Below are 14,078 nucleotides of genomic sequence, written 5' to 3'. Positions count from 1 at the left end.
CTCTCTCTCTTGTCCTGTTTCTTCAGTCTTTCCTTTCACATTTCCTCTTCTACTTCCTCTCCTCTCCTCACATTTTCTCTTCTCTTTCTCCTTTGTCCTTCTTCTCTTCCCTTCTTCCTTTCCTTCCATATTCTCTTCCTATCTCTCTCACTCCGTATTTTCTCTCCTTCTCCCCTCTTCTCTCCTTCCTATTCTTTTCTTTCCTCTTTGACTATCATCTTTCTTTCCCTTTCCCTCTTCCTCTCCTCTCCCATACTCAATTTTCCTCGCTTAAATTTTCCTCTCTTCCCCTTCCTCTCTTTCCTCCATATTCTCTTCCTCTGTCTTCCTATCCTCCTCCTCCTCCTCCTCCTCCTCTTCCACACATTCCCAAGGTGTGTCGTGAGGTAGAGGTGTTTGTGTAGCATTTACCTGGCTGAGTACACACCTGTGAGGCCAATTAGGGCAGGTGTGTGTCAGGTGTACGTCCCCCCCCTACCCCATCTATGTGTGTGTGTGTGTGTGTGTGTGTGTGTGTGTGTGTGTGTGTGTGTGTGTGTGTGTGTGTGTGTGTGTGTGTGTGTTTGTTTGTTTGTATGTGTGTGTCTGTCTATATATGTGTATCTTTATTTCTTATCTATCTATCTAAACTATCTTTCTATATGTCTGTGTGTTTGTTTGTTTGTATGTGTGTGTCTGTCTATATATGTGTATCTTTATTTCTTATCTATCTATCTAAACTATCTTTCTATATGTCTGTTTGTATGTATGTCTGTTTGTATGTATGTATGTATGTATGTATGTATATATGTATGTATGTGTCTGTCTATCTATCTATCTTTTTCTATTTCTCTATCTATCTGTATCTATCTATCTATCTATCATCTATCTATCTATCTGTCTGTCTATCTGTCTGTCTGTCTATCTTTTTTGTCTTTCATCAGTGTTCTCTTTTTGATGCATTGCCGAACACTTTATAATTTTTCAACGTTTTGGCACCAGTCGTTAATTTAATAGAATTTGTACATTTTTCCACAGTTTACGGACGAATTTCTGTGATACAATAAAATGCCCGACAAACAAACACACACTGAATAAACGAACGAGATCATCAAAAGAACGGAGTAATCCACCAATGACCCGTGTTAAACTCTCTCTCTCTCTCTCTCTCTCTCTCTCTCTCTCTTGCTTGCTTTACTTCTCTTCTTGCTTATTTTCTTATCTTTCTTCTTCTTCTTCATCCTCTCTTTACCGCAGAAGAATTTTTGGAAGGTATTCATTTCTCAGTTGTGTAAATTTGTTTGTTTGTTTTTAATTTTATATTTTTATTTTGTCTGTAACGCGATAACTTTTGAACCATTACAGCTAGGATGTTGAAACTTCATAGGTGGATTAATAATGGGCCCACACAGGACAAGTTTGATTTTCAAGGTCAAAGGTCAAAGGTCAATGTCACCGAGGTCAAAAAGGAAACTGGCTCGAGTTTTGATAGGTGAAACAGGGCAGGACCTCCCCCAAGACTTAATTCCATATTTTCATATTTTGAGTACTCCGACCAGAGGGTGTTGGCAGCGGGCAGTTATTTTCTCTCTCTTATTATTCTTATTATTCTTGCTCTCCTTTTCCTCTTCTTTTTATTTTTCTTGTCTTATTCTTGTTCTACTTTTTGTACACACACACACACACACACACACACACACACACACACACACACACACACACACACACACACACACACACACACACACACACACACACACAAGGCTTCTCTTGATTGTCAATTTTAATTTATCAAACCTCGCTACAATTTTGCGGGCGGTCCGTGTGTGTGTGTGTGTGTGTGTGTGTGTGTGTGTGTGTAAAACCATATAAATCCCTCCAGCGTCCCCCGTAAAGTTTTCAATTCTTTCTATATATACAGAAAACAAAACAAGATTCACTGTAAACAAACAAACAAATAAATAAAAAAACACATCCCGGAAGTAGTATTGGTGTGTAGCGAGGGAGAAGAACAGCCTCCTCCTCCTCCTCCTCCTCCTCCTCCTCCTTCTCTTCCTCCTCCTCCTCCTCCTCCTCCTCTTCCTTCCACCTCCTCGTGTGTTACTGCCTGCTTCGTGATTTATGGGCCTGGTACGTGTGTGTGTGTGTGTGTGTGTGTGTATGTGTGTGTGTGTCTGACGTGGGGGAAAGGGAGTGTGTGAAGACTTGTGCGTTCAGACGTGTTGAATGATGATCCCTGTTCGTTAGCTCAAGTGAGGGCAGATTAGGATAAGTTTGGTTGGGTCAGGTTAGGTTAGGTCATGTTTGGTTTGCTTAGGTTAGGTTAGGTCAGTTTAAATCAAGTCAAGTAAGGTCAGGTTACGATAAGTTTGGTTGAGTCATGTTAGGTTAGGTCAGGTTTGGTTTAGTTTGGTTAGGTTAGGTTAAGTCAAGTTAGGTCAGGTTAGGATTAGGTCAGGTTTGGTTTTGTTTAGGTTTAAGGTTAGGTTAGGTTAGGAGGTTGGGTTAGGTTAGGTTAAGTCAAGTCAGATGGGTCAGGTTGGGTTAGGTCAGGTTTGGTTTGCTTAGTTTAGGTTAGGTTGATTAGGTTGGGTTAGGTTAGGTTACAAGTTAGGTCAGGTTGGGTTAGATCAGGTTTGGTTTGCTTAGTTTAGGTTATCAGTTCGTTCAAGTCAGGTTGGGTTAGGTCAGGTTTGGTTTGCTTGGTTTGGGTTATCCAAGTCAAGTTAGGTCAGGTTGCTAGGTTGTGGTCAGGGGCTCGATGATGATCCCAGACCCCCATTGGATTGCTCACCATGGTCACACCCCTTCGCTTGACTGCTGAAATCACCATCACTCTAACTCTGACGGCGCCTACAGCTTCCAACTATCACTCATAATATTCAACACACAGTGGAGAGTTGCAAGAACGCTCGTGACAGAGGTTGCCAACATAGTGGGTGGTTGATGTTTTCTAGGTCCGTAATTTGGCAGATTTTTGGGGGACTAGAGGCATCATAGGTTCATGAGGTGGTGGTGGTGGGGAAAACACTTGGTGTGAGAAGTTTTGAAAAATAAGCAGTTTTAGGGTATTTGAGGCCGATAGAAAGTATTGTAGGGCTGTTCCTTTAAGCCCCCCAAAGAAATACGGCCCTTTCTGTATTGAGAACCACACTTAATTGCTTTCCAAATATAATAATCATTCTAGAGAAAAGAAATGTACTGTTGAGTACTGATCAATTTTGCTCACGAAATAACACTTCATTATAAATATTGAATACCTGTGCAGCTATAATGTGTCCTTCTAACCATTATTAATAAATCAAATACCCCAGGATTTGGTTCCCCATACCCCGAGGATATGGATACCCCAGTTAAGAACCCTGGGTTAGGTTAAGTTAGGTTTAGGTTTTAGGTAGTACATGTTATGCTTGGTCAGGGTAGGTCAAGTCCAGAGTCAGTCAAGGGAATGAATAAAGAGGTCTCTCTCTCTCTCTCTCTCTCTCTCTCTCTCTCTCTCTCTCTCTCTCTCTCTCTCTCTCTCTCTCTCTCTCTCTCTCTCTCTCTCTCTCTCTCTCTCTCTCTCTCTCTCTCTCTCTCTCTCCTTCATCCCTCCCTCCCCTTCCCGTCTTGTGAACCAGCCCTAGAGTGGGACAACTTAATGGCTGACTATTAACATTTAAATCACCCGTTTCCATTTAAATGTCAGGGGAGTTTTGATCACCGCCACCTGCGCCGCACGCAGAAGACATTTTTGCTCGTTAAGGGGGAGGGAAGGAGGGAGGGGAAGGATGTAAAGATGGTGTGGTTAAGTTGAAGGACTGGAAGGAGGAGGAGGAGGATGAGGAGAAAGAGGCGGTGAGAAATAGGATGTTAGGGAAGGGAAGGGAAGGAGGAGAGGAAAGGGAAGGAAGAGGTAGGAAGAAGCCTGGAGGAGGAAGATAGGAGGATACAAGGAGGACATGAAATAGAGGATGGATTGAAGAGGAAGGAAAAAAAGGAAGGAATGGAAGGATGGGGAGAAAGAGGATGTCGGAGAGGGAAGGAAGAGAAGGGGAGAGGAAGAGGGACAAGGAAGAAGGAAGAAAGGAGGAAGAAGAGAAAAGGAAGAAAATAGGAAGTGAAAAGTAGTAGATAGGAAGATAATGAAAGGAAGAGAAGGGAACAAGAGAGAGAGAGAGAGAGAGAGAGAGAGAGAGAGAGAGAGAGAGAGAGAGAGAGAGAGAGAGAGAGAGAGAGAGAGAGAGAGAGAGAGAGAGAGAGAGAGAGAGAGAGAGAGAGAGAGAGAGAGAGAGAGAGAGAGAGAGAGAGAGAGAGAGAGAGAGAGAGAGAGAGAGAGAGAGAGAGAGACAGAGAGAGAGAGAGAAGGGGAATTAAGGCACAGAATAGACCATTACGGGCATGTAATTTATTTTCATTTTTCCTCTTTTTTAATTTATCGTCAAAATGTTACGTTGTGTGTGTGTGTGTGTGTGTGTGTGTGTGTGTGTGTGTGTGTGTGTGTGTGTGTGTGTGTGTGTGTGTTTCGCTTCCCTTCGTCATCCTTTTTTTATGCTCAGAAATTTTAACTTTGAATCCATTTTATTTTTATTTCTACTTTTTTTTATTTATTTCCTTTTCTTTCTTCTCCTCACACGTTTCAAGTTTATGCTTTTTTTCTTCATTCCTTTCTCTCTTCTCTTTTTATTAATGATCTTCTCTTTCTTTTCGTTTTCCTTATCTTTTCTTTCGTTTTTCTTTTTTCTCATTTTGTTTCATCTTTCTCCTTCTTTCTTTTCTTTGTTTTTCTTTCTTTTCTTATTCTTTTTTTTATCTTTTTACTTTTCTATTATTTCCTTATTTTTTTGTTAACTTATTTTTTCTCTCGTTTTCTTTCTTTTTCCTTTTGCGGTCACGGTCTCTTACTCGACTACTACTACTACTACTACCACTACCACTACTACCACTACTACTACTTCATTTCATTACTACTAACTACTACTACACAAGGTTCAATATCCAGTTAAACATTATATAACACTCTTTAATTTCCTCTTTAAATCCAAATCTCTCTCTTAAATAACTTGTAAATAATTATTGTAGTGTATAAATTCCTGTTGAAATGAGTTGATGAATGTGTGTGTGTGTGTGTATGTGTGTAATGATGATCGAGAGTTATAAATGAAAATGAATGGATTCAGAGAATATAAATGAGATGGAGAGAGTGAGAGATGAGAGAGAGAGAGAGAGAGAGAGAGAGAGAGAGAGAGAGAGAGAGAGAGAGAGGTGAAGCAAAGGAAGCAAAGGAAAGAATACAGTTTTACTTTTTCCTCTCTTTCTTCTTTTCTTTCTTTTTACCTTCTTCCCTTCCTTTCCTTTTTTCTTCTTCTTTCTTTTTCTTTCTTTCTTTCTTTCTCTTTCTTCTCTTTCCTCGTTTATTATAGGTATTTTCTCCACCCTTCTCTCTCTCTTCTTTGTTCTTTGTTTCCTCCATGGCTCCTCCTCCTCCTCCTCCTCCTCCTCCTCCATCTGTCCTCCTCCTCCTCTCCTTACTTTACTTCCTGACACAAACTTTGCAAACCTTTCACTCAAGCCCTTTGTGTGTGTGTGTGACATGTGACATGTGTGTATAATGATGAATACACACACACACACACCCTACACACACTAACACACACACACCTATATTTTGTAAGCCTAATCTGAATACAAAGAAAATAAATTTGAGAGAGAGAGAGAGAGAGAGAGAGAGAGAGAGAGAGAGAGAGAGAGAGGCAGAGAGACGAACGGTGCCTCTCTAGGAACAGAACTCTTTTAAAGGTCCAAATCTTTATGCAGGTAAACTCGAGTCTCTTATTTTGCACAGGTAAATATCCTCTTTTTATCCTCCTCAGAGAGAGAGAGAGAGAGAGAGAGAGAGGGAGAGGGAGAGGGAGAGGGAGAGCGACTGTAGCGAAATAATGAAGCTGAAAAAAACGAAGGAAAGAAAAGGAAATAAAAAAGAGGCAAAAGAAAAGTAGGAAGTAAAAGAAAAGGAAGGAAAGGAAAACAGGAAGGAAGGAAAAATAGAGAGGAAAGGTAAAAAGGAAAAAAAAACGTAAGAGAATGCATGCCCTCTCTTTATCTTCCTTCTTCAATCTTCCTAAACAAGAATAATCCTTCCCATTTTTTTATTTTTCTTAAACCCCACACTGGAGGAGGAGGAGGAGGAGGAGGATGCAAAATTACGAAGGTTGAGTAGGGAGGAGGAAGAGAAGCGAGAGAGGAGAATTATATGGAGGAGGAGTGGAGGAGGAGGAGGAGGAGGAAGACTGAGGAGGTGGATGTAGTAGAGGTTGTAAATTTGGAATGTTAAGGAGGAGGAGGAGAGGAGGAGGAGGAGGATGAGGAGGAGAGTAATGATAGGATAAAGATGAATAATGAAGAAGAAAAAGATATAAAAAATGATGTGTCTTGTTATACATTTATTTAGATTATTTTGCTTCTTCTTTCTTTCTTTCTTTCTTTTCTTCTTTCTTTCTTTTCGTTTCTTTTCCATCCTTAAACTTTCCAGAGTAACAGAGAGAGAGAAAGAGAGTGAAGAGAAGAGTGTGTGTGTGTGTGTGTGTGTGTGTGTGTGTGTGTGTGTGTACAGATAGGAGAAATGAATAAATGAAAAAGGAAGAGGAAAGAAGAAGAAAGAAGGAAAAAAGAAGAAGGAAGAAAGAACGATTGAAGGAAGGAATATAGGAGGGGTGGAAAGAAAGGAAGGAGATGGAAGGGAAAGGAATGAATGAATGGAAGAGGAAGGAAGGGAAGGAATGAAGGAAGGAAAGGAATGGATGAGATGAAGGAAGGAAGGAAGAGGAATGATGGAGGGGGAAGGGAGAGGAATGGAAGGAAGGAAGGAAAAGAATTTAGGAAGAAAGAATAAAAGGAAGGAAGGAAAGGAAGAAGAGATAAATAGAAAAAAAGAAGAAGAAAGAAAAACAAATTGAATATTAAAAAAAGAAAAAAAAAAGAAAAAAAAAGAAAAGAAAACAAAACAAATGCCTAACATGACCAAAATAAACACATAAATTTGTCTCTTCAACTTTCCTAATTTGTGTATTAGTCCGCATCTGTGTTCACTCCTCCTCCTCCTCCTCCTCCTCCTCCCTCCTCCATCCTCCTCCTTCCTCCTCTTCCTAATTCTGCTTCTAGTCCCTACTGCTTCATTTCCTTTCGTGGTTTGTTTCCTCTATTTTCTCTCTTTTCCCTCGATCGTATTTTCCTTCCTCCCATTTCTTTCCTTCTTTTCCTCCTTCTTCGTCCTCTTCTCCTCTCTTCTTTCCTCCTCCTCATCTTATTTTTGCTTTGTTTCATGTCTCCATTTTCTTTTTCCTTATCTTCTATTTCCTTCCTCCGTATTTTTTTTCCTTTTTTTCCTCCCTCTTCTTCTCGTCCCTTCTTTCTCCCTTCTTCTCCTTCTTCTCATCGTCTTATATTTTTTGTTTTTCTTCGCTGTTTGTTTCCTATGCATTTTCCTCTTTTCCGATCTGTATCCTTTCTCCCTTTTCCTTAAAGGGAAGAAGGAGGCGATCTAATAGAAATGTTTAAAATGTTTAAAGGATAAGGAAAAGATACGTAAAAGATCAAATAGAACAAGAAGAACTAACAATTTGAAGATAAGTGGTAAAAGATTCTCGTCGCACGAAGCCAAACACTTCTTCTTCAATCGAGTCATTAATGGTTGGAACTCTCAACCCTGTGATTTCGTTGATAGCACAGTTAGCGGCCTCAAGAATAGATTACAAGTATTTTGAATCAACTAGCTACTAAGATATTACTTCATTGTCGTAATAACGTTAAGTTCCTTCTTGATTACTGGTGTCCTTTGTCCGCTTTATCGCCTCGGTTAGGGTGTAGGTAGTAATGGTGGTTTTTCCTTTCCTACATAATTCCATGCAGTTTTTCCATGCTAGATGGGGGAGGGAGCCTTCGCCTTGTTGCTGTCCTTCATCTTCCACCTTGATTAGATAGTTAGTAGCTTGTCACAAATAGCGCCTTGTAAGGGACCAGCAGGTCTGTTGTTGTTTGTTCTTCCTTTGTCCCTCCCTTCCTACTGTCTCCTCCTATTGTTCTTCCTATCTCTCCCTCCAATGGTTGATCTCTCTGTTTCTCTCTCTCTCTCTCTCTCTCTCTCTCTCTCTCTCTCTCTCTCTCTCTCTCTCTCTCTCTCTCTCTCTCTCTCTCAGAGAGCGAGAGAGAGAGAGAGAGAGAGAGAGAGAGAGAGAGAGAGGGGAGAAGCAGAGAGAGAGAGAGATATTTGATCTCCTTTTTTTGTCTCCAGTGTGTTCAAGCTGTGTGTGTGTGTGTGTGTGTGTGTGTGTGTGTGTGTGTGTGTCTGTGTATGTGTGGGCGGCCATGTGAGTATTAATTGCTTTGATCTCACACTTATTGCATTGGTAAGTGACGTGCAGAATTCTCTCCTACCTGGCTTGACCTGACACCTTGATGGCTCACTTTATTTGCTTTTCTCTTTGTTTTTTACTGTTGTCTATAATTTTTACAATTTGTTTTAGTCGCTTTACCTTTCTTTATTTGTGTTGTTTTTGTTACTATTTTATTACTTTTTATTTTATTCTGAAGAATTCCTACAAAGCTTGTTATTGTTTTATTGTTGTTTTTAATTTTGTTTTTTAGTCGTGTTTACCTTTTATTTGTGTTGTTTTGCCATATTCATTTTTGCAATTTTTTTATTTTCAAGAATTCTTGTGTTTTCTATTATTGTTTTCACAGATGGATTTGTTTAATGTGTTTTTAAATTCCTTTTATCAGCTTATTTTGTTATTTCATTATTGTTTTAAGCCTATTTTTTAATTCTAAAGTTTTCATTATTGTTTTTATTGTCTTACTTTGTTTTAGTCGTTTTTACCCTTTATTGTTTTTTGTTTTTCAGTTTATTATTTTAATTTTATTTTTGCATTCCGTTATCCTGCACCTGACGCTTGATTTTTCTTTTCTTTTGTTGACTTCATTAAACTATGCCGATATTTTCTACCTTTTTTTATTTTATTTATTTGTACCATTTTTTATTTTTGTGTTTTATTGGTGTTTTTCGCTATTCGGAAAGTCGTTATTCATATGCATTTAGTTTATGTTGACTCACGAAACCTCAAAAGTAAGTTCTTCAGGTCGTTTTTACCGTTTTATTTGTGGTGTTTTAATATTGCATTTTCTCTTGGTTTTGTTTTCTAATTTTCAAGTATTCTAACAGTTTACACGCCTGATTTTATTTTTTTATCATTAAAACCCGTGCTAAGTTCTTTTCCAGTCGTTTCTTTTTACCTTGAGATTAAAGCTTTACGCCGGTTTTCTCGGTTTTGTTTTAATTTTAAGTATTCTAACAGTTTATTCCATAGTTTGTTTTACTAAAGTCAGACTTCTTGATGAAACCCATGATGTTTTTTACTGTTTCATGCCATTACTTTATTGTCTTCGACATTGTATTTAATATTGCTCTATATATTTTAGGCATTCTTAACAATTTACAGGCCAATTTCTTTTTCTTTGACGCCATGAACCCACGTTATGTTTTAGTCATTTACCCTATTTGAATACCTTATTTTTGGTGTGTATTTGGCTGTTGTTTTTATTTCAAGTATTCAACAGCTTTACAGGCTTTATGATTTTTTCTTTTTGACTTTATAAAATCACGCTATGTTGTTTTAGCACTTACTCCATTTATTTGTATTGTTTTCGCTTGGCATTTGTTTGTTGTTGTTTTTATTTTTAAGCATTCTAAACAGTTTATAGGTAATACTTTTTCTTTTTTTGACTTACAAAATTGCGTTAAAAGTTGTTTTTAGTAGTTCTTCGCCTCTATTTATTTCAGCTTGCTTTTTTATGTTGTATTTATTGTTGTTGTTTTATTTTAAGTATTCATTGTGTCGACTTTGACTTAACAAATCAATGTGTTATGTTGTTTTAGCAATTTTTACCTATTTATTTGTATTGCTTTTATTTTTTATTTTATTGCTGTTGTTTTATTTTCATATTTTTTAACAGCCATTTACGTCTATTTTCTTTTTGACTTCACAAAATCAATGCTATGTTGTTTTTAGTAATTTTTTACCTATTTATTTGTAATTGGTTTTATTATTACTTCATTAGTTTTATATTTATTGTGTATTCGTAACATTTGGATGGCCTAATTTTCTTTCTTTTCTTGACTCTTACTTAAATCTTATGTCATTTTCTTTTTCTTTCAATCATAACTAACACTGAAAACGCGGCATCAGGTTCGAGTCCCGGCCTCACCTTTATCAATCTCTTACTCATTCTCATCAATATTATCATCACTTCTTCTTTATTCTGTTTGTCCTCCTCTTCCTCTTCCTCATTTTCCTTCCTCCACGCAATTCACCATTCTCGTCCCTCCTCTTCCTGTTCCTGCATTTTCCCTCCTCCACCACCACCTTTCTCCTCCTCCTCCTCCTCCTCCTCCTCCTCAAAATCACTATCGTACCATCATCATCATCATCATCATTCTTTCCTTCCAGCAAGTGTTCGGTGAACCCATGAGTGAGGCTTCAGTGGTTCACTCGCTGGTGCTTGATGGGAAGTGTTCAGCGAAGCAGGAAAGTGATTGTGTCTCTGTGTGTGTGTGTGTGTGTGTGTGTTGATATACTACTGGCGCATGAGAGAGAGAGAGAGAGAGAGGAGAGAGAGAGAGAGAGAGAGAGAGAGAGAGAGAGAGAGAGAGAGAGAGAGGAGAGAGAGATGAAACTACGGAGGAGAGCGTTTATCTTGAAATGAGAAAGGAGAGAGAGATAGAGAGAGGGAGGGAGAGAGGGAGGAAGGGAGGAAGGGAGGGAAAGGAGAGAAAGGAGGGAAAGGAGGGAAACGGAGGAAGGGAGGGAAGGGAGGGAAGGGAGAGAGAGAGAGAGAGAGAGAGAGAGAGAGAGAGAGAGAGAGAGAGAGAGACCTGACCTTACCTCACTTACCATTTGAAGTGCATTTATGAAGCAAGTTTCACGATGTTTTGCTTGGAAATTGTAATGTGAAATGGCAGATTTTGGGTTATCTCCTATTTTTTATTCTTTCTTTATATAATTTCTGTTTTTTTCTATTTTATTTAAACTTTTTATTCTTTTTGTTTCTAATTCAATTCCCTCTTTTTCATTTTTGTATTTTTTCCGATTCGTTTTTTCATTTTTGGCTTTATTTTTCTTCTTGGTAAAAAATAGGAAGCAAGGAGGAGAGAAAGGGAGGGAGGGAGAGATGGAAAGGAAAGGAAGAAAGGGGAGAGAGGAGAGGGAAGAAGGGGAGGAAGAGGCTTGGAACGTGGGAGATTAGGAACAGGAAAAAAGGAAGAGGGAGAGAAAGGAGTAGGAGGAGAGGGAGAAGGAAACATGAGGAGGAAAGAGATTGAGAAGGGATTAAGTGTGGAGGAAAAATAAGAGAGAAGAGGATAGGAAAAGAGGGGAGGGGGGAGGGATAATAAAAGACAGGAAGGAGAGAAAAAAAGAGAGGAAGGAAGGTAAACGGAAGAGACTGATAAAGGAGAGACAAATGAGAGAGAGAAAAAATGGAGGAAAAAAAGATTGGTGAGAGAGAGAGAGAGAGAGAGAGAGAGAGAGAGAGAGAGAGAGAGAGAGAGAGAGAGAGAGAGAGAGAGAGAGTTTAACTAACACTCGAGAGAAAAGAAGGAAGGAGAGAGAGAGAGATAGAGAGAGAGAGAGAGAGAGAGAGAGAGAGATCCCCATTGAAACACAGAATATCAACACACACACACACACACACACACACACACACACACACACACACACACACACACATACATACATACATACATACATACATACATAAACATACAAATTCAGGGCAGTAACACAAAGAGAGTGAGCAATATAAACAGGAGGTCATGCATATATTTACTGGGATGAGTCTCTCTCTCTCTCTCTCTCTCTCTCTCTCGATATGAAAGATAATGAAGTTGTGTAAAATTACGGTAAATAAAAATAAACAAAAGGAAGAAAAATAAAGAAAATGAAAAGAAAAGAAAGAAAAGTAAGGGAATGTAATGAGAAAAAGAAAAGATGCAAAAGATATGTAGGATAGAGAAGCAGTAATTGAAAGAAGGAAAAAGGGAAAGTTGTACAAAGTGAGGAGGAGGAGGAGGAAGGGAAGAAAGAGGAAGAAAAATGGGGAAAAAAGGTTGAAAGAGGGGAAAAAATTGATTAGAAAAGGCAGGAATTGAAATGAAAGAAGAGAAGAAAAAGAAATAAAAATATAACAGATGCCAGAAGGAGGAGGAATAGGAGGAGGAGGAGGAGGAGGAGGAGGAGGAAGGGAAGAAAGAGGAAAGGAAATGGGTAAAAAAGGTTGAAAGAGGAGAAGAAATTGAGATGAAAAGTGAGGAAGTTAAATTAGAGAAGAGAAGAAAAAGAAGAAAAATATAACAGATGCCGGAAAATAAAACAAAATAAAATAAAAGATAAAATATAGAAATAGAAGAAATATTTAACCCCCCCCCAAAAAAAAAAGAGAAATTGCCACTATAGAAGATCACTAAAATATATTACCCTCAAAATCAGTTCCTTCCCTTTCTCTTTCATTCTTTCTATGTTATTTTTATTTGTTTCCCTCCTTTCTTTCTTATCTATTTTTCTTTCTTTCTTTAAATGTTACCAAACATATCAATGTGTTAATAACGAACCAGAGATATATTACTGTTTCTCTCTTTCTTTCTCTTAATCTTTGCTTTCTTTTTTCCTTTCTTTTTTTCGCTTTCTTTCTTTCTTTTCTTCTTTTAAATATTACCAAAACTATCACTTGTAAATAACGACCTAAAATATATTACCGTTTCCTCGTTCTTCTTTTTATCTTTCATTTTTCTTTCTTCTTCCTTCCTTCCTTTCTTTTTTTTTTCTTTCTTTCTTTCTATCTTTAAATGTTACTATTGAAACTTTCATTGGGTAAATAACGACTCAAAAATATACCACTGTTTCCCGTTCTTTTCTTTTATCTTGCTTTTTTCTTTCTTTCTTCCTTCCTTCCTTTTCTTTTCTTTCTTTCTTTTATCTTTAATACTACAAAACTCCACTGGGTAAATAACGACCTAAAAATATTATTGTTTCCCTGTTCTTTCTTTTTATCTTACTTTTTTCTTTCTTCCTTCCTTCCTTTCTTTTCTTTCTTTCTTTCTTTCATCTTTAAACATTACACAAAACTCACCACTGCGTCAATAACGACCCCAAAATATACTCACTGTTTCCTCCTTTTGTATCTTTTTTTTCTTCTTCCTTTCTTTCTTTCTTTAATATCACTACAAAAACTATCGCTGTATAAATAAATGACTGAAAATATATTACTGTACAGAGGATGGGAGTAAAAACACCACACACAAAAAATATTAGATCCCGGAAAAGCCGCTTGCATGAGGTCCCTGCGGAGGCTGAAAATAGAAAAGAGATTTACACTTAGATTATTTGTCCGCCTGATAAAAGAAAGTAAGGATGAAAAAAACAATAAATACATAAATAAATAGATAGATAGATAGATAAATAAGTAAAAAAATGAAAGAAAGAATGGAATGAAGAAAGAAAGAAAGAAATTAAAAAGAAGAGAAAGGGAAAATAGAGAAATGGTTTAGTATGGGATTACTTGTCCGCCTGGAAAAAGAAAGTAAGGATGAAAAAGAGCTATAAATACATAAATAAATAGATTGATAGATAAATGAATAAATAAAAGATGGAAGAACAAATGGAGTAAATAAATAAAGAAAGAAACTGTAAAAAAGAGAATGGGAAAATTGAGAAATTGTTTACTCTGATTATTTGTCCGCCTAAAAATAGAAAGTAAGGATGAAAAAAGCAATAAATAAATAGATAAATAAATGAATAAATAAAAGATGAAAGAAAAAAATGGAATAAAGAAAGAACGAAAGAAATTAATTGAAAAAAGACGAAGAAAAAGAAAAAAAGATCAAAAGAGTAATTAGGTAAGTAAAGAAAGAAAGAAAAAGAGAGGAAAAAGAAAGGAAGAAAGACACAGTGAAAAAAGAAAGAAAAAAGTAAGGAAAAAGGAATAAACAAACAAGAAAAGAAAGGAAATAGGAATAAATAAATGAATAAATACAAAAAAAGATAATGAAAGAAAAATGAAATAAGGGAAAG

Source organism: Eriocheir sinensis, chromosome 54 (genome assembly GCF_024679095.1).
Source record: "Eriocheir sinensis breed Jianghai 21 chromosome 54, ASM2467909v1, whole genome shotgun sequence".
NCBI classification, from domain to species: Eukaryota; Metazoa; Arthropoda; class Malacostraca; order Decapoda; family Varunidae; genus Eriocheir; species Eriocheir sinensis.
Note: the sequence above shows the minus strand (reverse complement) of the source record.